The following is a 25,042-nucleotide window of genomic DNA, read 5'->3' on the forward strand; positions in this document are numbered from 1 at the left end:
CCCGAACCAGCATAAAACAAAAAATTATTAAATCCACGAATTTGTAAACGACTCCAAAAAAAATCTGAAAACTAATAACAAAAAAATTAAATCTCTTACGGGGTATTACAAACGTTTCCCTAATTTAGCGATTTAAGCCAAACGTTTACAAACATTACGAAACAAATCCAAACGTTTCTCCTTTTTAGTGATTTAAGCCAAACGTTTACAAACGTTACCAAACAAATCCAAACATTTACAATATTACGGAACAAAAACAAGCTTTTTATATTTTTAGCAATTTAAGCCAAAGGTTTACAAACGTTACGAAACAAATCCAAACTTTTCTCCTTTTTAGTGATTGAAGCCAAACGTTTACAAACATTAAGAAACAAATCCAAACATTTCCCCATTTTAGCGATTTAAGCCAAACGTTTATAAACGTTACGAAATAAAACCAAACTTTAACAAATGTTACGAAACAAATCCAAATGTTTACAAACGCTACGAAACAAATCCAAACGTTTCCCCATTTTAGCGATTTAAGCCAAACGTTTACAAACATTACGAAACAAATCCAAACGTTTCTCCTTTTCGCGATTGAAGCCAAACGTTTACAAACATTACGAAACAAATCCAAACGTTTCATCTTTTTAGCGATTTAAGCCAAACGTTTACAAATGTTACTAAACAAATCCAAGCGTTTCACTGTTTTAACAATATAAGCCAAAAGTTTAAAACGTTACAAAACAAATCCCAACGTTAGTCATTTTTGGCCATTTATGCCAAAAGTTTACAAACATTACGAAACAAAACCAATCGATTACTAACGTTACGAAACAAATCGAAACGTTTCACCTTTTTAGAAATTTAAGCCAAACATTTACCAACATTATGGAACAAATCCAAATGTTTCCCCTTTTTGGCGATTTAAGCCAAACGTTTACAAACTTTACGAAACAAATCCAAATGTTTCACCTTTTTAGCGATTTAAGCCGAACGTATAAAAATGTTACGAAACAAATCCAAATGTTTACAAACATTACGAAACAAAACCAATCGATTACTAATGTTACGAAACAAATCGAAACGTTTCACTTTTTTAGAAATTTAAGCCAAACATTTACACATGTTACGTAACAAATCCAAATGTTTCCTCTTATTAGCGATTTAAGCCAAACGTTTACAAATGTTACGAAACAAAACCAAATGTTTCACCTTTTTAGCTATTTAAGCCAAACGTTTACCAACGTTACGAAATAAAATCAAAGGTTTCACCTTTTTAGCGATTTAAGCCGAACGTTTACAAACGTTACGAAACAAATACAAACGTTTCGCCTTTTTAGCGAATTAAACCAAACGTTTACAAACGTTGTGAAACAAAACCAAACGGTTTACGTTTTTAGCGATTTAAGCCAAACGATTATAAACGTTTCAAAACAAAACCAAACGTTTTACGTTTTTAGCGATTTAAGCCAAACGTTTACAAACGTTTCGAAACAAATCCAAATGTGTTACATTTTTAGGAATTTAAGCAAACGTTTACACACGTTACGAAACAAATCCAAACGTTTTACCCTTTTAGCACTTTAAATTCAAACGTTTCCCCTCTTTAGCGATTTAAGCCAATCATTTAAAAATATTATGAAACAAATCCAAACGTTTCACATTTTTAGCTATTTAAGACAAACGTTTACAAACGTTACGAAACAAATCCAAGCGTTTCACCTTTTTAGCGATTTAACCAAAACGTTTACAAAAGTTACGAAACAAATCCAAGAGTTTCACCTATTTAGCAATTTAAGCCAAACGTTTACAAACGTTACGAAACAAATCCAAACGTTTCACCTTTTTAGCGATTTCAGCCAAATGTTTACAAACGTTACGAAACAAAACCAAACGTTCAACCTTTTGAGCGATTGAAGCCAAATGTTTACAAAAGTTACGAAACAAATCCAAACGTTTTCCCATTTTAGCGATTTAAGCCAAATGTTTATAAACGTTACGAAAGAAAACAAAACAATTACAAACATTACGAAACAAATCCATATGTTTACAAAAGTTATGAAATAATCCAAACGTTTCCCCATTTTAGCGATATAAGCCAAATGTTTACAAACGTTACGAATCAAATCCAAATGTTTCACCGTTTTAGCGATTTCAACCAATTGTTTACTAATGTTACGAAGCAAATCCAAAGGTTTACAAACATTATGGAAAAAAAATAAACTTTTCATATTTTTCGCAATTTAAGCCAAACGTTTACAAACGTTACGAAATAAATCCAAACGTTTCACTTTTTTAGCGAATGAAGCAAAACATTTACAAACTTTAAGAAACAAATCCAAACATTTTCCCATTTTAGCGATTTAAGCCAAACGTTTATAAACGTTACGAAACAAAACCAAACGTTTACAAACGTTACGAAACAAATTACTCTTGTTTACAAACGTTACTAAACAAATCTAAGCGTTTCCCCATTTTAGTGATTTAAGCCAAATGTTAACAAACGTTACAAAACAAATCCAAATGTTTTACCTTTTTATTGATTTAAGCCAAACGTTTACAAATGCTACAAAACAAATCCAAACGTTTCCCAATTTTGGCGATTTAAGCCAAACGTTTACAAACGTTATGAAACATATCCAAACGTTTCCCCTTTTTCGCGATTGAAGCAAAACGTTTACAAACATGACGAAACAAATCCAATTGTTTCACCTTTTTAGCGATTTAAGCCAAACATTTACAAACGTTTTGAAAAAATCCAAGAGTTTCACAGTCTTAGCAATATAAGTCAAACGTTTAAAACGTTACAAAATAAATCGAAACGTTTCAAACTTTTCGCAGTTATGCCAAATATTTACAAACATTACGAAACAAAACCAATCGATTACTAACGTTACGAAACAAATCCAAACGTTTCACCTTTTTAGAAATTTAAGCCAAACATTTACAAACATTACGGAACAAATCCAAATGTTTCCCCTTTTTAGCGATTTAAGGCAAACGTTTACAAATGTTACGAAACAAATCCAAATGTTTCACCTTTTTAGCAATTTAAGCCGAACGTTTACAAACGTTACGACACAAATACAAACGTTTTGCCTTTTTAGCGACTTATGCCATACGTTTACAAACGTCACTAAACAAATCCAAGCGTTTCACCGTTTTAGCAATATAAGCCAAAAGTTTAAAACGTTACAAAACAAATCCCAACGTTTTATATTTTTAACCATTTATGCCAAACGTTTAATAAACATTACGAAACAAAACTAATCGATTACTAACGTTACGATACAAATCCAAACGTTTTGCCTTTTTAGAAATTTAAGCCAAACATTTACACACGTTACGTAACAAATCCAAATGTTTCCTCTTTTTAGCGATGTAAGCCAAACGTTTACAAACGTTACGAAACAAAACCAAATGTTTCACCTTTTTAGCTATTTAAGCCAAACATTTAAAAAGGTTACGAAATAAAACAAAAGGTTTCACCTTTTAAGCGATTTAAGCCGAACGTTTACAAACGCTACGACACAAATACAAACGTTTCGCCTTTTTAGCCATTTAAGCCAAATGTTTACAAATTCTACAAACAAATCCAAGCGTTTCACCTTTTTAGCAATTTAAACCAAACGTTTACAAATGTTATGAAACAAAACAAAACTGTTCACCTTTTTAGTGATTTAAGCCAAACGTTTACAAACATTACAAAACAAATCAAAACGTTTTACGTTTTTAGCGATTTAAGCCAAACGTTTACAAACGTTACGAAACAAATCCAAACGTTTTACCTTTTTAGCGATTTAAGCCAAACGTTTACAGACGTGACGAAACAAATCCAAACGTTTTACCTTTTTAGCACTTTAAATCCAAACGTTTCCCCTCCTTACCGATTTAAGCCAAACATTTAAAAACATTATGAAACATATCCAAATGTTTCACATTTTTTGCGATTTAAGCCAAACATTTACAAACGTTACCAAACAAATCCAAGCGTTTCACCTTTTTAGTGATTTAAGCAAAATGTTTATGAAGGTTACGAAATAAATCCAAGCGTTTAACCTTTTTAGCAATTTAAGCCAAACGTTTACAAATGTTACGAATCAATTCCAAACGTTTCAACTTTTTAGCAATTTCAGCCAAATGTTTAAAAACGTTACGAAACAAAACCAAACGTTCAATCTGTTGAGCCATCGAAGCCAAATGTTTACAAAAGTTACGAAACAAATCCAAACATTTCCCCGTTTTAGAGATTTAAGCCAAATGTTTATAAACGTCACGAAAGAAAACAAACGATTACAAACATTACGAAACAAATCCAAACGGTTACAAACGTTATTCAACAAATCCAAAGGTTTCCCCATTTTAGCGATATAACCCAAATGTTTACAAACGTTACGAAACAAATCCAAACATTTCACCTTTTTAGCGATTTCAACCAAACGTTTACTAACGTTACGAAGCAAATCCAAACGTTTACAAACATTACGGAACAAAAACAAACTTTTCACATTTTTCGCAATTTAAGCCAAACGTTTACAAAATTTACGTAACAAATCCAAACGTTTCACCTTTTTAGCGAATGAAGCAAAACATTTACAAACATTAAGAAACAAATCCAAACATTTCCCCATTTTAGCGATTTAATTCAAATGTTTATAAACGTTACGAAACAAAACGAAACGTTTACAAACGTTACGAAACATATCCAGTTGTTTACAAACGTTACAAAACAAATCCAAGTACTTCCCCATTTTAGCGATTTAAGACAAATGTTAACAAACATTACAAAAAAAATCCAAATGTTTCACCTTTTTGGTGATTTAAGCCAAACGTTTACAAATGCTACGAAAAAATCCAAACGTTTCCCAATTTTAGCGATTTAAACCAAACGTTTACAAACGTTACGAAACAAATCCAAACGTTTCCCCTTTTTCGCGATTGAAGCCAAACGTTTACAAACATTACGAAACAAATCCAAACGTTTCACATTTTTAGCGATTTAAGCCAAACATTTACAAACATTACGAAACAAATCCAAGAGTTTCAAAGTCTTAGAAATATAAGTCAAACGTTTAAAACGTTAGAAAACAAATCCAAACGTATCATATTTTTTGCGGTTATGCCAAACGTTTACAAACATTACGAAACAAAACCAATCGATTAGTAATGTTACGAAACAAATCCAAACGTTTCACCTTTTTAGAAATTTAAGACAAACATTTACAAATATTACGGAACAAATCCAAATAATGTTTCCCCTATTTAGCGATTTAAGCCAAACGTTTACAAACGTTACGAAAAAAAATCAAATGTTTCACCTTTTTAACTATTTAAGCCGAACGTTTACAAACGTTACGAAATAAAACCAAACATTTTACCTTTTTAGCGATTTAAGCCGAACGTTTACAAATGCTATGAAACAAATACAAACGTTTCGCCTTTTTAGCGAGTTAAGCCAAATGTTTACAAATGCTACAAAACAAATCCAAGCGTTTCACCTTTTTAGCAATTTAAACCAAACATTTACAAACGTTGTGAAACAAAACCAAAAGTTTCACCGTTTTAGAGATTTAAGACTGTAATATCCCGTATTTTTTAAATTATTTATTTAAAATAATTTTTATATTCGTCAAGCTTTAGGCAATTTTTTTATCATTATTATATATTTTTATTTAATTTTATTTTAGTCATTCGTTGATTCGATTCGTGTTTGATTTGTATTATTAAATCTAAAAAAAGATAAATAAATTTTTTAATCCATGTAAAAACAAAATTCTATGCATTCCTTTTCTTATCCACGTTAAAGTGGAGGTTTGCCCATTCAATGTGAAAGCCATGCATTTTTTTTATAACATGAAAATAGAAGTATGCCCCATTATCTTTTAAATGAATAGCCCACTTTTGATGGTGCTTCAATATGAAGCAGGAACAGACCCTTTGTGTAGCAGTACACATTCCTACGTTTTCCTTTGATACTCTTGCTTTTCTTTTATTTTCCTAAACCTAATAATTTCCTTTAACTTAAAACACAAAACGATCACAGCCGCCATACCTCCTTAGAAAAAAAATCTGAACTCATTCAATCATCTCAATCCGGTAAGCTTCACTCCTCTCCTTTTCGTTATTCATTCCATTATCGTTTTGTTACGTTCTTAATTCGCATCCCTTATGTTATAGCGGATTTCAGAGTTTCATTGTTACGTTAGATCAGTAATCAACATCCATCATAATCTCTACGTTTCATAACCGATTAAGGTACGTAGAAATCCTTTCGTTCATTTCCGTTCCGTTTTGCCGTCTCGAATAGATGTTGCTGCTGACTCTTTTTATGTTGCTTCTTCCATTTACTTGCAAATCAAGCATTGAATGTTGTAATTAAACTTTGGCTTAAGTTTGTGATTGTTTCGTATTGCCGTTGTTGGATTTTTCTTGTCGTCGTGTCTTGGGTTTGTGGCTGCCGTAGTTGATTTCTTGCTTGACATGATTTTTGTAACTTGTTCTTGAGTAGTATATCTTGTTAGTTAAGTGATGATCCTAAATTGTTTGTGATTATAGAGGAATTAAGACTAAGTTTAATATTGGTTTTAGTTCATGAAAAGTTGCAGCAATGGTGATGGCGGGGGGATGGCTTCTGTTTGAATTAAAAGAGATGATAAATAGGCTATATAAGTCCCTAAAGTGTTTGTATAGTTTGAATTAATTCCTTAAGTTGTTGCAACTATAGTTGTGGTGCTTGATAATAACTTTTGTTCTTATTTCATATTATAACTTGTAACTTGAAAACATAGATTAGTTTATAACCAAAATTAATATAATTACTCGGGTAATTATAGTTAAATTTGTTTTATACGTCAATTTTAGTCCCCTAATGTTTCTAAAAAGCTTATTCAAGTTAAGTTTTACCTATATGATAACTTTTTGGATTTTGTTTATCCTATAATTTAGTAAATTGGAAAACGAATAATTAATATTGATTTCGAAAAAATCAAATTGGCTAAAGTACATTTTAGTCCCCGAATTTTTATAAACTTAAAATGGTTAGCTTTTGGGTTTTAACTTACGTTACTTAAATTGCAAGATATTGAATTTTATTTTAAAGTGGATAATTATTTTATTAAGTTATTTTAATTTATAAACTCAGGTTTATAAATTTAATAAAGTTTTGCTTTGGGTTAAACTGTGGTCGCCCAAAGAGTGGGAAGAAGTTTGATAGTTTTAAATAATTCGGCTGACTCACTGATATGGATTATAACTTGGGTTTATTTAAATTATTTTACAAATCGTTCTAAATATATTTATATAATTTGTACTCTATAACTTGGGTTATTTTTGGAATGCATTTAAAATAGGTGTTATTAAATGTGACTTGGTATTGTGTTATGCTAGTCCTACGTGGTGTCTAGTACTATTTAAAGTTAGGGTCTGATTTTAATTATGATTTTAATATTTTATTTAGACCTGTCGACTGTTCGTACCTCAGAGGTAAACCAGAGTTAGATTGCTTGTCAAGTTTCACGTGGAATAGCAAGCAGTGAGTTTATATCTCTATTTACCTCTTTATTAAGCAAATATTATATTTCATATATATATGTGTATATATATATATATATATATATATATATGTGTATATATATATATATATGTGTATATATATATATATATATATATATGTATGTATAAGCAGCTTTTGAACTGTTTTTAGGCATTGTGGATTTGATTTAGAACGTGCTACTCGATGGGCATCATCGGGACTGCGTGCGCACCGACAATGATTACAGTATTGAGGTGGGTTTGAGATACGTCTCACCTTACAGAGGGCACCAGTGGAAGATACGTCTACTGGGCTCACTATTTATTAAGTAATAGTCGGGGATCAGTTATTGAGATACGTCCCACCGACACGACAATGTATTTAGAATTGTGGTTTAGGGTTTCATTGATAATCCATAATGAAAATGTTTTATTAAACGTTTTAAAGGTTTTTAACTTACTAAATGTAAATGGTTATATAAACTCTACTCAGTAAATCTGACACCGTTGTTTTCCCAAATTTTCCAGGTTTATTATTTGAGCATTTGTCGATCTCTGTTTCTCCATTCTCAGAGGTTCTTTATTTATTTCAGAAATAAAGTGTCGAACTATTTTAAACTCTTAGACCGCAGTAGTAGTTTCATATTATTCATGTCTTAGTCTTACGTTTATAGTTTTGACTATTGTTTGTTGGATTGGTCCAACTATTACTATCTCGTTTTTGGCATGATTATAGTGTTTATGGTATTTCTATTATATTGCCATACTGTTGGAGATTATTTTGAGATAAGCGTACTTTAAATATATGTTGTTTATATGTACTGCTAGATTAAGCTGAAGTCTCGGTTACCCCCGACCATGTGGTTTAAGGCAGGTACATTGTTTTAAATGTGTTAAGTTGGTCATCCGCAAGGCTAACTACGGGTTTTCGTACCACCATACCCATACCCTAGCGCCGGTCACGATTCATGAAAATGGGTCGTGACAAAGACAAACGTTTACAAATGTTACGAAACAAATCCAAGCGTTTACCTTTTTCGCAATTTAAATCCAAACATTTCCTCTCTTTAGCGATTTAAGCCAAACATTTACAAACGTTACGAAACAAATCCAAACGTTTCACCTTTTTTGCCATTTAAGTCAAACGTTTCACCTTTTTAGCGATTTACGTCAAACATTTACAAACGTTACAAAACAAATCCAAATATTTCACCTTTTTTGCGATTTAAGCCAAACGTTTACAAACGTTACAAAACTAATCCAAACGTTTAAAACTTTAAGAAACCCTTTTTAGCAATTTAAGCCAAACGTTTACAAACGTTACGAAACAAATACAAACGTTTCACATTTTTTAAGATTTAAAACAAATGTTTACAAACGTTACGAAACAAATCCAAACGTTTCACCTTTTTAGCGATTTAAACCAAACGTTTACAAACGTTACCAAACAAAACCAAACGTTTCACCTCTTTAGCGATTTAAGCCAAACGTTTACAGACGTTACGAAATAAATCATAAGCCAAACGTTTACAAACGTTACAAAACAAATACAAATGTTTACCTTTTTAGAAATTTAAGCCAAAATTTTACAAACGTTACGAAACAAATCCAAGCGTTTCACGTTTTTAGCGATTTAAGACAAACGTTTACAAACGTTACGAAACAAATCCAAATGCTTCACCTTTTTTGCGATTTAAGCCAAACGTTTACAAACATTACGAAACAAAACCAAACGTTTAAAACGTTACGAAAATATCCAAGCTTTTCACCTTTTTAGCAATTTAAGAAAAATATATATAAATGTTGTGAAACAAATCCAAACGTTTACCCTTTTAAGCTGTTTAAGCCAAACTTTTACAAACATCACGAAACAAATTCAAACGTTTCACCTTTTTAGCAATTTGAGCGAAATGTTTACAAACGTTACGAAACAAATCCATAAGTTACGAAACAAAACCAAACGTTTACAAACGTTACGAAACAAAGCCAAGCGTTTCACCTTTTTAGCAATTTAATCCAAACGTTTGCAAACGTTACGAAACAAATCCAAATGTTTCACCTTTTAGGTAATTTAACCAAAACGTTTACAAATGTTATGAAACAAAACCAAACGTTTCACCGTTTTAGCGATATAAGCGAAACGTTTACAAAAGTTACGAAACAAATCCAAACGTTTCCCCATTTTAGCGATTTAAGCCATACGTTTAAAACGTTACGAAATAGATGCAAACGTTTCACCTTATTAGCGAATAAGCCTAATCCAAACGTTTCACATTTTTAGTGATTCAAGCCAAACGTTTACAAACGTTACGAAACAAATCGAAGTGTTTCCCATATTTAGCAATTTAAGCCAAACATTTACAAACGTTACGAAACAATTCCAAACGTTTCCGCATTTCATCGATTTAAGCCAAACGTTTAAAACGTTCCAAAACAAATCCAGGAGTTTCACCTTTTTATCAATTTAAGACAAACGTTTACAAACGTTACGAAACAAATGCAAGCATTACAATTTATAACAATTTAAGCCAAACGTTTACAAACGTTACGAAACAAATCCAAACGTTGCACCTTTTTAGCAATTTAAGGCAAACGTTTATAAATTTTACGAAATAAATCCAAACGTTTCACCGTTTTAGCGATTTATGCCAAACGTTTACAAACGTTACTAAACAAATCCAAATTTTTCACCTTTTTAGCAATTTAAGCCAAACATTTACAAACGTTAAAAAATAAATTCAAACGTTTCACCTTTTTAGCGATTTAAGCCCAACGTTTACAAACTTTACGAAACAAATCCAAACTTTTTGCCTTTTTAGTAATTTAAGCCAAATGTTTCAAACGCCACGGAACAAATCCAAACGTTTCACCTTTTTAGCTATTTAAGCCAAACGTTTACAAACATTACGAAACAAAACCAAACGTTTAAAACGTTACGAAACAAATCCAAACGTTTCACATTTGTAGCAATTTAATCCAAACCTTTACAAACATTACGAAAGAAAACCAAGCGTTTCACCTTTTTAACAATTTAAGCCAAACGTTTACAAACGTTACAAAACAAATCCAAGTGTTTCACCTTTTTAGCAATATATGCCAAACGTTTACAAACGTTACGAAACAAATCCAAACGTCTCCCCTTTTTAGCGATTTAAGCCAAACGTTTAAAACGTTACGAAACAAATCCAAATGTTTAAGCTTTTTAGCTATTTTTGCCAAATGTTTAGAAACGCTACGAAACAAATCCAAACGTTTTTCCTTTTTAGCGTTTGAAGCCAAACGTTTACAATCATTACGAAACAAATCCAAACGTTTCACCTTTTTACCAATTTAAGCCAAACGTTTACAAACGTTACGAAAGAAAAACCAAGCATTTCACCTTTTTAGAAATTTAAGCTAAACGTTTACAAACGTAACGAAACAAATCCAAGCGTTTCACCTTTTTAGCAATTTAAGCCAAACATTTACAAACTTTACGAAACAAATTCAAGCATTTCACCTTTTTAGCTATTTAAGCCAAGCGTTTACAAACGTTACGAAACAAATCCAAACATTTAAACTTTTTAGCGATTTCAACCAAACGTTTACAAACGGTAAGAAACAAATCCAAACGTTTTACCTTTTTTAGCGATTTAAGCCAAACGTTTACAAACGCTACGAAACAAATCCAAACGTTTCCCCTTTTTAGTAATGTGCCAAACGTTCACAAACGCTGCGAAACAAATCCAAGCATTTCACCTTTTTAGCAATTTAAGCCAAACGTTTACAAAAGTTACGAAACAAAATCCAAGCGTTTCACCCTTTTAGAAATTTAAGCCAAACGTTTACAAACGTTACGAGAAAAATCCAAACGTTTCACCTTTTTAGCGATTTAAGCCAAACGTTTACAAAGGTTATGAAACAAATCCAAATGTTTCACCTTTTTAGAAATTTAAGCCAAACGTTTACAAAGGTTATGAACACAAACGTTTACAAACAAAGGTGAATTTAACACAAATCCAAGCGTTTTACCTTTTTTTTGCAATTTAAACCAAACGTTTACAAACGTTGCCAAACAAAACCAAACGTTTCCCCTTTTTATCGATTTAAGCCAAACGTTTACAAACGTTACAAAACAAATCCAAACATTATACTTTTTTGGCGATTTAAGAAAAACGTTCACAAACGTTACGAAACAAATCCAAGAGTTTCTCCTCTTTAGCAATTCAATCAAAACGTTTACAAATGTTACGAAAAAAATCCAAACAATTTACCTTTTTAGTAATTTAAGCAAAACGTTTACAAAAATTACGAAACAGAACCAAACGTTTCACCTTTTTAGCGATATATGCCAAACGTTTACAAAAGTTACGAAACAAATCCAAACGTTTCCTTATTTTAGCGATTAAAGCCAAACGTTTAAAACGTTAAGAAAAAAATGCAAACATTTCACCTTTTTAGCGATTTAAGCCAAACGTTTCACATTTTTAGTGATTGAAGCCAAACGTTTACAAACGTTACAAAATAAATCCAAGAGTTTCCCATATTTAGAAATTTAAGTCAAACGTTTACAAACGTTATGAAACAAATCCAAACGTTTCCCCATTTTAGCGATTTAAGCCAAACGTTTAAAACGTTACAAAACAAGTCCAAGAGTTTCACCTTTTTAGAAATTTAAGCAAAACATTTACAAACGTTACGAAACAAATCCAAATGTTCCACCGTTTTAACGATATAAGGCAAACCCTTACAAACGTTCTAAAACAAATCAAACGTTTCCCCTTTCTTAGTGATTTAAGCCAAACGTTTACAAACGTTACTAAACAAATCCAAATATTTCACCTTTTTAGCGATTTAAGTGAAACATTTACAAACGTTACGAAACAAATCCAAACGTTTCACCTTTTTCGCGATTTAAGTCAAACGTTTATAAACTTTACGAAACAAATCCAAATCTTTACAAACGGTACGACACAAATCCAAACGTTTAACTTTTTTAGCGATTTAAGCCAAATGTTTACAAACGCTAAGAAACAAATCCAAAGGTTTCACCTTTTTAGTAATGTAACCCAAACATTTACAAACGTTACGAAACAAATCCAAGCATTTCACCTTTTTAGCAATTTAAGCCAAACGATTACAAACGTTACGAAAAAATCCAAGTGTTTCACCTTTTTAGAAATTTAAGCCAAACGTTTACAAACGTTACGAAAAAAATCCAAACGTTTCAACTTTTTAGCGATTTAATCCAAACGTTTACAAAGGTTATGAAACAAATCCAAATGTTTCACCTTTTTAGCAATTTAAGCCAAATGTTTACAAAGGTTATGAAACAAATCCAAGCGTTTACAAAGGTTATGACACAAATCCTAGTGTTTCAACTTTTTAGCACTTTAAACCAAACGTTTAGAAACGTTGCGAAACAAAACCAAACGTTTCACCTTTTTAGCGATTTAAGCCAACGTTTACAAACGTTACAAAGCAAATCCAAACATTTTACCTTTTTAGCGATTTAAGCCAAACGTTTACAAACGTTACGAAATAAATCCAAATGATTACAAACGTTACGAAATAAATCCAAACGTTTTACCTTTTTAGCAATTGAAATCCAAACGTTTCACCTCTGTAGTGATTTAAGCCAAACATATACAAACAATACGAAACAAATCCAAATGTTTTACCTTTTTAGCGATTTAAGTCAAACGATTTACCTTTTTAGCGATTTACGTCAAACGTTTACAAACGTTACAAAACAAATCCAAATGTTTCACATTTTTAGTGATTTAAGCCAAACGTTTACAAACGTTACAAAACTAATCCAAACGTTTAAAACAGTACGAAACCCTGTTTAGAAATTTAAGCCAAACGTTTACAAATGTTACGAAACAAATCCAAATGTTTCACTTTTTTAGCAATTTAAAACAAACGTTTACAAACGTTACAAAACAAATCCAAACGTTTCACCCTTTTAGCGATTTAAGCCAAACATTTACAAACGTTACAAAACAAAACCAAATGTTTCACCTATCTAGCGATTTAAGCCAAACGTTTACATACGTTATGAAACAAATCCAAACGTTCCCCCTTTTAAGCGATTTAAGCCAAACGTTTACAAAGGTTATGAAACAAATCCAAGCGTTTACAAAGGGTATGACACAAATCCAAGTTTTTCACCTTTTTAGCAATTTAAACCAAACATTTACAAACGTTGCAAAACAAAACCAAACGTTTACAAACGTTACAAAACAAATCCAAACGTTTTACCTTTTTAGCAATTTAAGCCAAACGTTTACAAACGTTACGAAAGAAATCCAAATGTTTTACCTTTTTAGCAATTTAAATCCAAACGTTTCACCTCTTTAGTGATATAAGCCAAACATTTACAAATATTACGAAACAAATGAGAACGTTTCACCTTTTTAGCGATTTAAATCAAACGTTTCACGTTTTTAGCGATTTACGCCAAACGTTTACAAACGTTACAAAACAAATCCAAATGTTTCACCTTTTTAGCGATTTAAGCCAAACGATTACAAACTTTACAAAACTAATCCATGCTTTTAAAATGATACGAAACCCTTTTTAGAAATTTAAGCCAAACGTTTACAAACGGTACGAAACAAATCCAAACGTTTCACCTTTTTAGCGATTTAAGCCAAACGTTTACTAATGTTAGGAAACAAATTGAAACGTTTCCCCTTTTCAGCGATTTAAGCCAAACGTTTACAAACGTTACAAAAAAAACCAAATGTTTCACCTTTTTAGCGATTTAAGCCAAATGTTTCACCTTTTTAGCGATATAAGCCAAACGTTTACAAAATTTAGGAAACAAATCCAAATGTTTCCCTTTTTTAGCGATTTAAGCCAAACGTTTACAAGCGTTGCGAAACAAATCCAAACGTTTACATTTTTAGCGATTTAAGCCAAAAGTTTACAAATGTAACAAAACCAATCCAAGTGTTTCACCTTTTTAGCTATTTAAGCCAAACGTTTAAAAACTTCTTGAAACAAATCCAAGTGTTTCACCTTTTTAGCGATTTAAGCCAAATGTTACGAAACAAATCCAAATGTTTCACCCTTTTAGCGATTTAAGCCAAACGTTTACCAAAATTAAGAAACAAAACCTAACGATTCACCTTTTTAGCGATTTAAGCCAAATGTTTCACCTTTTTAGCGATTTAAGCCAAACGTTTACTAATGTTAGGAAACAAATCGAAACGTTTCCCCTTTTTAGCGATTTAAGCCTAACATTTACAAACGTTACGAAACAAATCCAAACGTTTCCCCGTTTTAGCTATTTAAGCCAAACGTTTAAAAATGTTTCGAAACAAATCCAAGTGTTTTACCTTTTTCGCGATTTAAGCCAAATTTTACAAAACAAATCCAAAAGTTTCACCTTTTTAGCGATTTAAGCCGAACGTTCACAAATGTTACGAAACAAAACAAGACGTTTTGCCTTTTTTGCGATTTAAGCCAAACGTTTACAAACATTACGAAACAAAACCAAACGTTTAAAATGTAACGAAAAAAAATTATGCGTTTCACATATTTAGCAATTTAAGACAAACGTATATAAACATTGCGAAACAAATCCAAACGTTTTCCCTTTTTAGCGATTTAAGCCAAACGTTAAGAAACAAATCCAAGCGTTTCACCTTTTTAGAAATTTAATCCAAACGTTTACAAACGTTACGAAACAAAACCAAACATTTCACCTTTTTGGCGATATAAGCCAAACTGTCACGACCCAATTTCCTGGATCGCGACCGGCGCTAGGGTATGGGTATGATAGTACCGAAACCCGTAGCTAGCCTTGCGGATAACCATACAAACAAATAAACCTACAAGAAAACCACTACTCGGGGGCAACCAAGCCTCCAACCTAAATCTAACAGTTTATGTAATCAGTTATATAAAATTCTCGGCACTAATCCAAGACTCCAACAACTTGCCTTATATATAAAAAATCTGAATCTAAAGTAACACATGTCAACATAAGCTTAAACAACAGTCAGACCGTTCTGATATCAATAGACTAAAATAATGAAGAGATAACTATCACTACTGCGGTCTAAGAGTTTTAAAAGAATGATTATCTTTATTTAAAACCAAAAGTAGATCTCCATTGAATAATGAAAGCTGGAGATCAATCAGACGCGCTCAAAATCACAAACCTGGAAAAATTAGGAAAACAACGGGGTCAGATATACTGAGATGAGTTCATAGAACTATTTACATTTATTAAGTGAAAACCTTTAAAACATCAAAGCACTTTCTTTTACTAATATAATTAACATTATGGAAATACTGTATTGAAATGATCCCAGCGTAAGTGCGACGTATCACACTGAATCCCAGAGTGGACGGGAGCAAATCCTCGTCAATTCCCAGCGTAAGCAAGACATTGGTCTGCCGATCCCAGAGTACTTACCGATGCACACAGTCTCGATACAAGCCTATCGAGTAGCTCGTTCCAATCAAGATCCATAATGGCTTAAAACAGTTCGCAAACATTTATATATATGAAAATACACAATTTACTTAATAAAGCGGTAAATAGCGATATAAACTCACTGCTTGATAATCCACGTGATAACGTGGCAAGCAACCTAAACCTGCTCTGACTCTGAAGCACGAATAGTCGACGAGTCTAGAAACAAAGTTTAAGTTAAAAACAATTCATCCCCTAACTCTAAGAATACTAGACACCACATAGGACTAGTATCTCAACCACAAGCCAAAGTAGAAGCCCAATCAAAACATCCATGCATAAACATTCCATATCGAAAGTAATACCAGAGTCAAATAACTAAGTTAAGCATAATTGAGTTCTCTTTGAAAATATAGTCCGGAGTACTTATATAACTTAGGTTAAAACATTAAAACTAAGTGAAAATCCCAGAGTAGTGAATCAGCCTTCAAGCTTAATCTCATATGTCGGGCGAGCCAAGTCTAACCCGACCAAACGTTATGCCAGAGTCAAACCAAAGTATATTCCAAAACCTTTAAATCAAAACAACGTTCATTTGAAAACCATGGAACTCAATCATAGCTTAACAACCAAATAATCAATTTATACAACATGCTTAAACCTTTTGCCAACATTTGGAAAAACCACCCAGAATAGACACACATGTGCCAAAGTAAAACAAATGATCCATAAGAGGTCTAAATACCCATATGAGTCATTCAATTCAGATCTAAAATAGAGAAGTTAACTTAACCATTTACATGGCACAATTTTGTCAACTTGAAAACAAACAAAACGAAACATTGTCAATGATCCTTAAACTATAGTAACATGTTACAAATATCCAACACATCTCGAAAACACTTATGGGCAGCCACTTAAGTCTCAAACAACAATCGAATCAACCCAAATTGAAAACATGCATTACGAGTCCATTAATCACCCTAAGATCCACCAAAACATTCCAATCTACTAAGGATTAAATTAAACATGCTACAACAGCCTTAAACCAATGTTTACAGCCATGATAAATTACCTCCACCAGTAAACAACCATGACACGATCAAACCAAGAAATCTAGCATCAAATTCTCTCGATATATCTTATAATCTTAAGGTAAAACCCAACAACAATCATGCTAGAATCATCCTAATAAACAAACTCAGATTAAACATATCAAAATCAGTAATTAAAATCATAATACAACACAACAATAAATCGAAAGAATGACAAACACGATTAAGCGAGAGAAACGGCACATACCGCAATAAGAACCACAAATCGAATCAAGGAACAAATAGATAAGGTTAGGTCAGCTCCTCCAACACCCAAAGTTGCTGGAAAACATGAATTGAATAAGCACGAATCGAAGCAAACAAAGGAATAGCGATTGAACGATAGACAAGGTGTACGAATCACTTACTGAAACCAAAAGATGTGTGTAAAGAGCAAGGAATGAAGTATTATGAGATTCCAGCCGTCCTAGCGTTTTAGGTTTTGATAAAAGAGTATAAAAAAAAACGATTAGGGTCAGATAAGGATTCTATTTATAGGCCCCGGCACGAATTTACACGGCAGGCGCAATGCGAGGCGCGATGGCCCATCGCGCCTGCCGTCGCGCCTTCACAAAAGGCACAAAAAGCCTGGGGCGCGTTGCGAGGCGCAATGGCCCCAACGTGCCCTCCAACGCGCCTCAATTTTTGATCCAACAGGCAACCTTTTCTCGTGCACAGCATATCCAAAGATGAGCCCGATCCAACGGTGCAATTGGAAGATATGGATGTTTTATCGAAACATGTCAGATTTAGAAGCACACGAACACATCATCGATTATAAACCGAATACAAATCAAATTGATATCGAAAAATGACACGACACATGCGACACATAAAAGATACAAATCAAACCCCAAAAAAAAGTGTCCCACTTGCTAATTCCACCATAAACAATCTGAAACCAAGTCAGAAACACAACGAAGTCATGACGGAAAAACACGGGATATTACACAAACGTATATAAAAGTTATGAAACAAATCCAAACGTTTCCCCATTTTAGCGATTTACGCCAAACGTTTAAAAGGTTACGAAAAAATGCAAACGATTCACCTTTTTAGCGATTTAAGCCAAACTTTTACAAACATTACGAAACAAATCCAAACGTTTCACATTTAGTGTGATTGAAGCCAAACGTTTACAAACGCTGCGAAACAAATCCAAGCGTTTCCCATATTTAGCAAATTAAGCCTAACGTTTACAAATGTTACAAAACAAATCCAAACATTTCCCCTTTTTAGTGATTTAAGCCAAACGTTTAAAACGTTACAAAACAGATCCAAGAGTTTCACCTTTTTAGCAATTTAAGCCAAACGTTTACAAACGTTACAAAACAAATCCAAGCGTTGCACCGTTTTAGAAATTAAAGCCAAATGTTTACAAACGTTACAAAACAAATCCAAACGTTGCACTTTTTAGCGATTTAAGGAAAACGTTTACAAACATTACGAAACAAATCCAAGTGTTTCATCTTTTTAGCGATTTAAGCCAAGCATTTACAAAACAAATCCAAACGTTTCACCTTTTTATCGATTTAAGATAAAAATTTACAAACTTTACGAAACAAATCCAAACGTTGTATCTTTTTAGAAATTTAAGCCAAATGTTACAAACGTAATGGAACAAATCCAAACGTTTCATCTTTTTAGCGATTTAAGCCAAACGTTTACAAACATTACGAAACAAAACCAAACGTTGAAAACGTTACAAAAAAAATCCAAACATTTCATATTTTTAGCGATTTAAGCCAAACCTTTACAAACGTTTCGAAATAAAACCGAGCATTTCACCTTTTTAGCAATTTAAGCCAAACGTCTACAAAGGTTATGACACAAATCCAAGCGTTTACAAAGGTTATGACAAAAATCCAAGCGTTTTACCTTTTTTGCAATTTAAACCAAACATTTACAAACGTTGCAAAACAAAACCAAACGTTTCACCTTTTTATCGATTTAAGCCAAACGTTTACTAACGTTATAAAACAAATCCAAACGTTTTACTTTTTTGGCGATTTAAGAAAAACGTTTACAAACGTTACGAAACAAATCCAAGCGTTTCTCCTCTTTAGCAATTCAATCAAAACGTTTACAAACGTTACAAAAAAATCCAAGCAATTTACCTTTTTAGTAATTTAAGCAAAGCGTTTACAAAAGTTACGAAACAAAACCAAACGTTTCACCTTTTTAGCGATATAAGCTAAACGTTTACAAATGTTACGAAACAAATCCAAACGTTTCCCCATTTTAGCGATTCAAGCCAAACGTTTAAAACGTTACGAAAAAAATGCAAACATTTCACCTTTTTAGCGAATTAAGCCAAATGTTTACAAACATTACATAACAAATCCAAACATTTCACATTTTTTGTGATTGAAGCCAAACGTTTACAAACGTTACGAAATAAATCCAAGCGTTTCCCATATTTAGAAATTTAAGCCAAACGTTTACAAACGTTACGAAACAAATCCAAACGTTTCGCCATTTTAGCTTTTTAAGCCAAACGTTTAAAACGTTACAAAACAAGTCCAAGAGTTTCACCTTTTTAGCAATTTAAGCAAAACATTTACAAACGTTACGAAGCAAATCCAAATGTCGCACCTTTTTAGCGATTTAAGGCAAACCTTTACAAACGTTCTGAAACAAATCAAACGTTTCACCTTTCTTAGCGTTATAAACCAAACGTTTACAAACGTTACTAAACAAATCCAAATGTTTCACCTTTTTAGCAATTTAAGCGAAACATTTACAAACGTTACGAAACAAATCCAAACGTTTCACCTTTTTCGCGATTTAAGTCAAACGTTTATAAACTTTACGAAACAAATCCAAACCTTTACAAACGGTACGACACAAATCCAAACGTTTAACCTTTTTAGCGATTTAGGCCAAATGTTTACAAACGCAAAGAAACAAATCCAAATGTTTCACCTTTTTAGTAATGTAAGCCAAACGTTTACAAACGTTACGAAACAAATCCAAGCATTTATACTTTTTAGCAATTTAAGCCAAACGATTACAAACAATACAAAAAAATCCAAGTAATTCACCTTTTTAGAAATTTAAGCCAAACGTTTACAAACGTTACGAAAAAAATCCAAACGTTTCAACTTTTTAGCGATTTAAGCCAAACGTTTACAAAGGTTATGAAACAAATCCAAATGTTTCGCCTTGTTAGCAATTTAAGCCAAATGTTTACAAAAGTTATGAAACAAATCCAAGCATTTACAAAGATTATGACACAAATCCTAGCGTTTCACTTTTTTAGCAATTTAAACCAAACGTTTACAAACGTTTCACCTTTTTAGCAATTTAAGCCAACGTTTACAAACGTTACAAAACAAATCCAAACGTTTTATCTTTTTAGCGATTTAAGCCAAGCGTTTACAAACGTTATGAAACAAATCCAAACGTTTTACCTTTTTAGCAATTGAAATCCAAACGTTAAACCTCTGTAGTGATTTAAGCCAAACATTTACAAACAATACGAAACAAATCCAAATGTTTCACCTTTTTAGCGATCTAAGTCAAATGATTTACCTTTTTAGCGATTTACGCCAAACGTTTACAAACGTTACAAAACAAATCCAAATGTTTCACACTTTTAGTGACTTAAGCCAAAGGTTTACAAACGTTACAAAACTAATCCAAACGTTTAAAACGTTATGAAACCCTTTTTAGAAATTTAAGCCAAACGTTTACAAATGTTACGAAACAAATCCAAATGTATCACCTTTTTAGCGATTTAAAACAAACGTTTACAAACGTTACAAAACAAATCCAAACGTTTCACCTTTTTAGCGATTTAAGCCAAACATTTACAAACGTTACGAAACAAAACCAAATATTTCACCTATTTAGCAATTTAAGCCATACGTGTACAAACGTTATGAAACAAATCCAAACGTTCCCCCTTTTATGAGATTTAAGCCAAACATTTACGAGGGTTATGAAACAAATCCAAACGTTTACAAAGGTTGTGACACAAATCCAAGTTTTTAACCTTTTTAGCAATTTAAACCAAACATTTACAAACGTTGCAAAACAAAACCAAACGTTTACAAACGTTACAAAACAAATCCAAACGTTTTACCTTTTTAGCGATTTAAGCCAAACGTTTACAAACGTTACGAAACAAATCCAAATGTTTTACCTTTTTAGCAATTTAAAACCAAACGTTTCACCTTTTTAGTGATATAAACCAAACATTTACAAATATTACGAAACAAATTCAAACGTTCCACCTTTTTAGCGATTTAAGTCAAACGTTTCCCCTTTTTAGCGATTTACGCCAAACGTTTACAAATATTACAAAACAAATCCAAATGTTTCACCTTTTTAGCGATTTAAGCCAAACGATTACAAACTTTACAAAACTAATCCAAGCTTTTAAAACGATACGAAACCCTTTTTAGAAATTTAAGCCAAACGTTTACAAACGTTACGAAACAAATCCAAACGTTTCACCTTTTTAGCGATTTAAGCAAAACGTTTACTAAAGTTAGGAAACGAATCGAAACGTTTCCTCTTTTTAGCGATTTAAGCCAAACGTTTACAAACATTACAAAAAAAATCAAACGTTTCACCTTTTTAGCGATTAAGCCAAACGTTTCACCTTTTTAGCGATATAAGTCAAACGTTTATAAAAGTTATGAAACAAATACAAATGTTTCCCCTTTTTAGCGATTTAAGCCAAACGTTTACAAACGTTACGAAACAAATCCAAACGTTTACATTTTCAGTGATTTAAGCCAAAAGTTTACAAACTTTACAAAACAAATCCAAGCGTTTCACCTTTTTAGCTATTTAAGCCAAACGTTTAAAAACTTTTTGAAACAAATCCAAGTGTTTCACCTTTTTAGCGATTTAAGCGAAATGTTGCGAAACAAATACAAATGTTTCACCCTTTTAGTGATTTAAGCCAAATGTTTACCAAATTTAAGAAGCAAAACCAAACGATTCACCTTTTTCGCGATTAAAGCCAAATGTTTCACCTTTTTAGCGATTTAGGCCAAACGTTTACTAAAGATAGGAAACAAATCGAAACGTTTCCCCTTTTTAGCGATTTAAGCATAATGTTTGCAAACGTTACGAAACAAATCCAAACGTTTCACCTTTTTAGCTATTTAAGCCAAACGTTTAAAAACGTTTCGAAACAAATCCAAGCGTTTCACCTTTTTTCGCGATTTAAGCCAAACGTTACAAAACAAATCCAAAAGTTTCACCTTTTTAGCGATTTAAGCCGAACGTCTACAAACGTTACGAAACAAAACAAGAATTTTTGCCTTTTTTGAGATTTAAGCCAAACGTTTACAAACATTACGAAACAAAACCAAACGTTTAAAATGTAACGAAAAAAAATTATGCGTTTCACATATTTAGCAATTTAAGACAAACGTATATAAACGTTGCGAAACAAATCCAAACGTTTTCCCTTTTTAGCTATTTAAGCCAAACGTTTACAAACGTTAAGAAACAAATCAAGCGTTTCACCTTTTTTGTAATTTAATCCAAACGTTTACAAACGTTACAAAACAAAACCAAACATTTCACCTTTTTAGCGATATAAGCCAAACGTTTACAAAAGTTATGAAACAAATCCAAACGTTTTCCCATTTTAGCGATTTACGCCAAACGTTTAAAAGGTTACGAAACAAATGCAAACGTTTCACCATTTTAGCGATTTAAGCCAAATTGTTACAAACATTACGAAACAAATCCAAACGTTTCACATTTTTTGTCATTGAAGCCAAAAACACTGCGAAACAAATCCAAGCGTTTCCCGTATTTAGCAAATTAAGCCTAACGTTTACAAACGTTACGAAGCAAATCCAAACATTTCCCCTTTTTAGTGATTTAAGTCAAACGTTTAAAACGTTACAAAACAAATCCAAGAGTTTCACCTCTTTAGCAATATAAGCCAAACGTTTACAAATGTTACGAAGCAAATCCAAGCGTTTCACCGTTTTAGCAATTAAAGCCAAATATTTACAAACGTTACGAAACAAATCCAAACGTTGCACCTTTTTAGCGATTTAAGGAAAACGTTTACAAACATTACGAAACAAATCCAAGTGTGTCACCTTTTTAGCGATTTAAGCCAAACGTTTACAAACGTTACTAAACAAATCCAATAGTTTCATCTTTTAAGCGATTTAAGCCAAGCATTTAAAAAACAAATCTAAACTTTTCACCTTTTTAGCGATTTAAGATAAATATTTACAAACTTTACGAAACAAATCTAAACGTTTTATCTTTTTAGCAATTTAAGCCAAATGTTACAAACGTTATGGAACAAATCCAAACGTTTCACCTTTTTAGCGATTTAAGCCAAACATTTACAAACATTACGAAACAAAACCAAACGTTGAAAACGTTACAAAACAAATCCAAACGTTTCATATTTTTAGCAATTTAAGCCAAACCTTTACAAACGTTACGAAATAAAACCAAGCGTTTCACCTTTTTAGCAATTTAAGCCAAATGTTTAAAAACGATACGAAACAAATCTAAACTTTTCCCCTTTTTAGCGACTTATGCCAAACGTTTCACATTTTTAGCGATTATGCAAAACCTTGACAAACGTTACGAAACAAAACCAAGCGTTTCACCTTTTTGCCAATTTGAACTAAACGTTTACAAATGTTACAAAACAAATCCCAGCGTTTCACCTTTTTAGCAATTTAAGCCAAACGTTTACAAATCGTTCCGAAATAAATCTAAGCGTTTCACATTTTTAGGAATTTAAGCAAAACGTTTACAAACGTTACAAAACAAATGTAAGCGTTTCACCTTTTTATCAATTTAAGCCAAACATTTACAAACGTTCCGTAATAAATCTAAGCGTTTCACATTTTTAGGAATTTAAGCAAAACATTTACAAAAGGAACAAAACAAATCTAAGCGTTATACCTTTTTAGCGAATTAAGTAGAACGTTTACAAACATTATGAAAAAAAACCAAACATTTCAATTTTTTAGCAATTTAAGCCAAACGTTTACAAATGTTACGAAACAAATCCAAACATTTCCCGATTTTAGCGATTTAAGCCAAACATTTAAAATGTTACGAAACAAATACAAACATATCTCCTTTTTAGCGATTTATGCCAAACGTTTACAAACATTAAAACCAAACGTTTCACCTTTTAGCGATTGAAGACAAATGTTTACAAACGTTACGAAACAAATCCAAACATTTAACTATTTTAGCGATTTAAACTAAACGTTTACAAACATTACGAAAGAAATCCAAACATTTCCCCTTTTTAGCAATTTAAGCCAAATGTTTACAACATTAATAAATCCAAGCGATTCACATTTTTAGCAATTTAAGTCAAACGTATACAAACTTAACGAATCAAATCCACGTGTTTCACCTTTTTAGCAATTTAAGCCAAACGCTTACAAATGTTATGAAATTTCAAACGTTTCAACTTTTTAGCAATTTAAGCCAAACGTTTACAAACGTTACGAAACAAATCAAAACGTTTCACCATTTAAGCGATTTAAGCCAAATGTTTACAAACGTTACGAAACAAATCCAAATGTTTCGCTTTTTTTTAGAAATTTAAGCAAAACGTTTACAAACGTTAAGAAACAAATCCAAATGATTGTCCTTTTTAGCGATTTAAGCCAAACATTTACAAACTTTACGAAAAAAAACCAACCGTTTAAATTGTTACGAAAGAAATCCAAATGTTTAGCGATTTATGTCAAACCCTTACAAACGTTATGAAATAAGACCAAGCTTTTCACCTTTTTAGCAAATTAAGCCAAACGTTCACAAACGTTACGAAACAAATCCAAGCGTTTCACCTTTTTAGCAATTTAAGCCAAACGTTTACAAAAGTTCCTAAACAAATTCAAGTGTTTCACCTTTTTAGTAATTTAAGCCAAACGTTTACAAATGTTGCGAAACAAATCAAAGCATTTCACCTTTTTAGCTATTTAAGCCAAACGTGTACAAACGTTTGAAATCCCTAAATAGCTACCTTAGAAGGTGGTGAATAAGGTTTAGTGAGTAATTA

The sequence above is a fragment of the Mercurialis annua genome, linkage group LG8 (genome assembly GCF_937616625.2).
Source record: "Mercurialis annua linkage group LG8, ddMerAnnu1.2, whole genome shotgun sequence".
Classification (NCBI taxonomy): domain Eukaryota; kingdom Viridiplantae; phylum Streptophyta; class Magnoliopsida; order Malpighiales; family Euphorbiaceae; genus Mercurialis; species Mercurialis annua.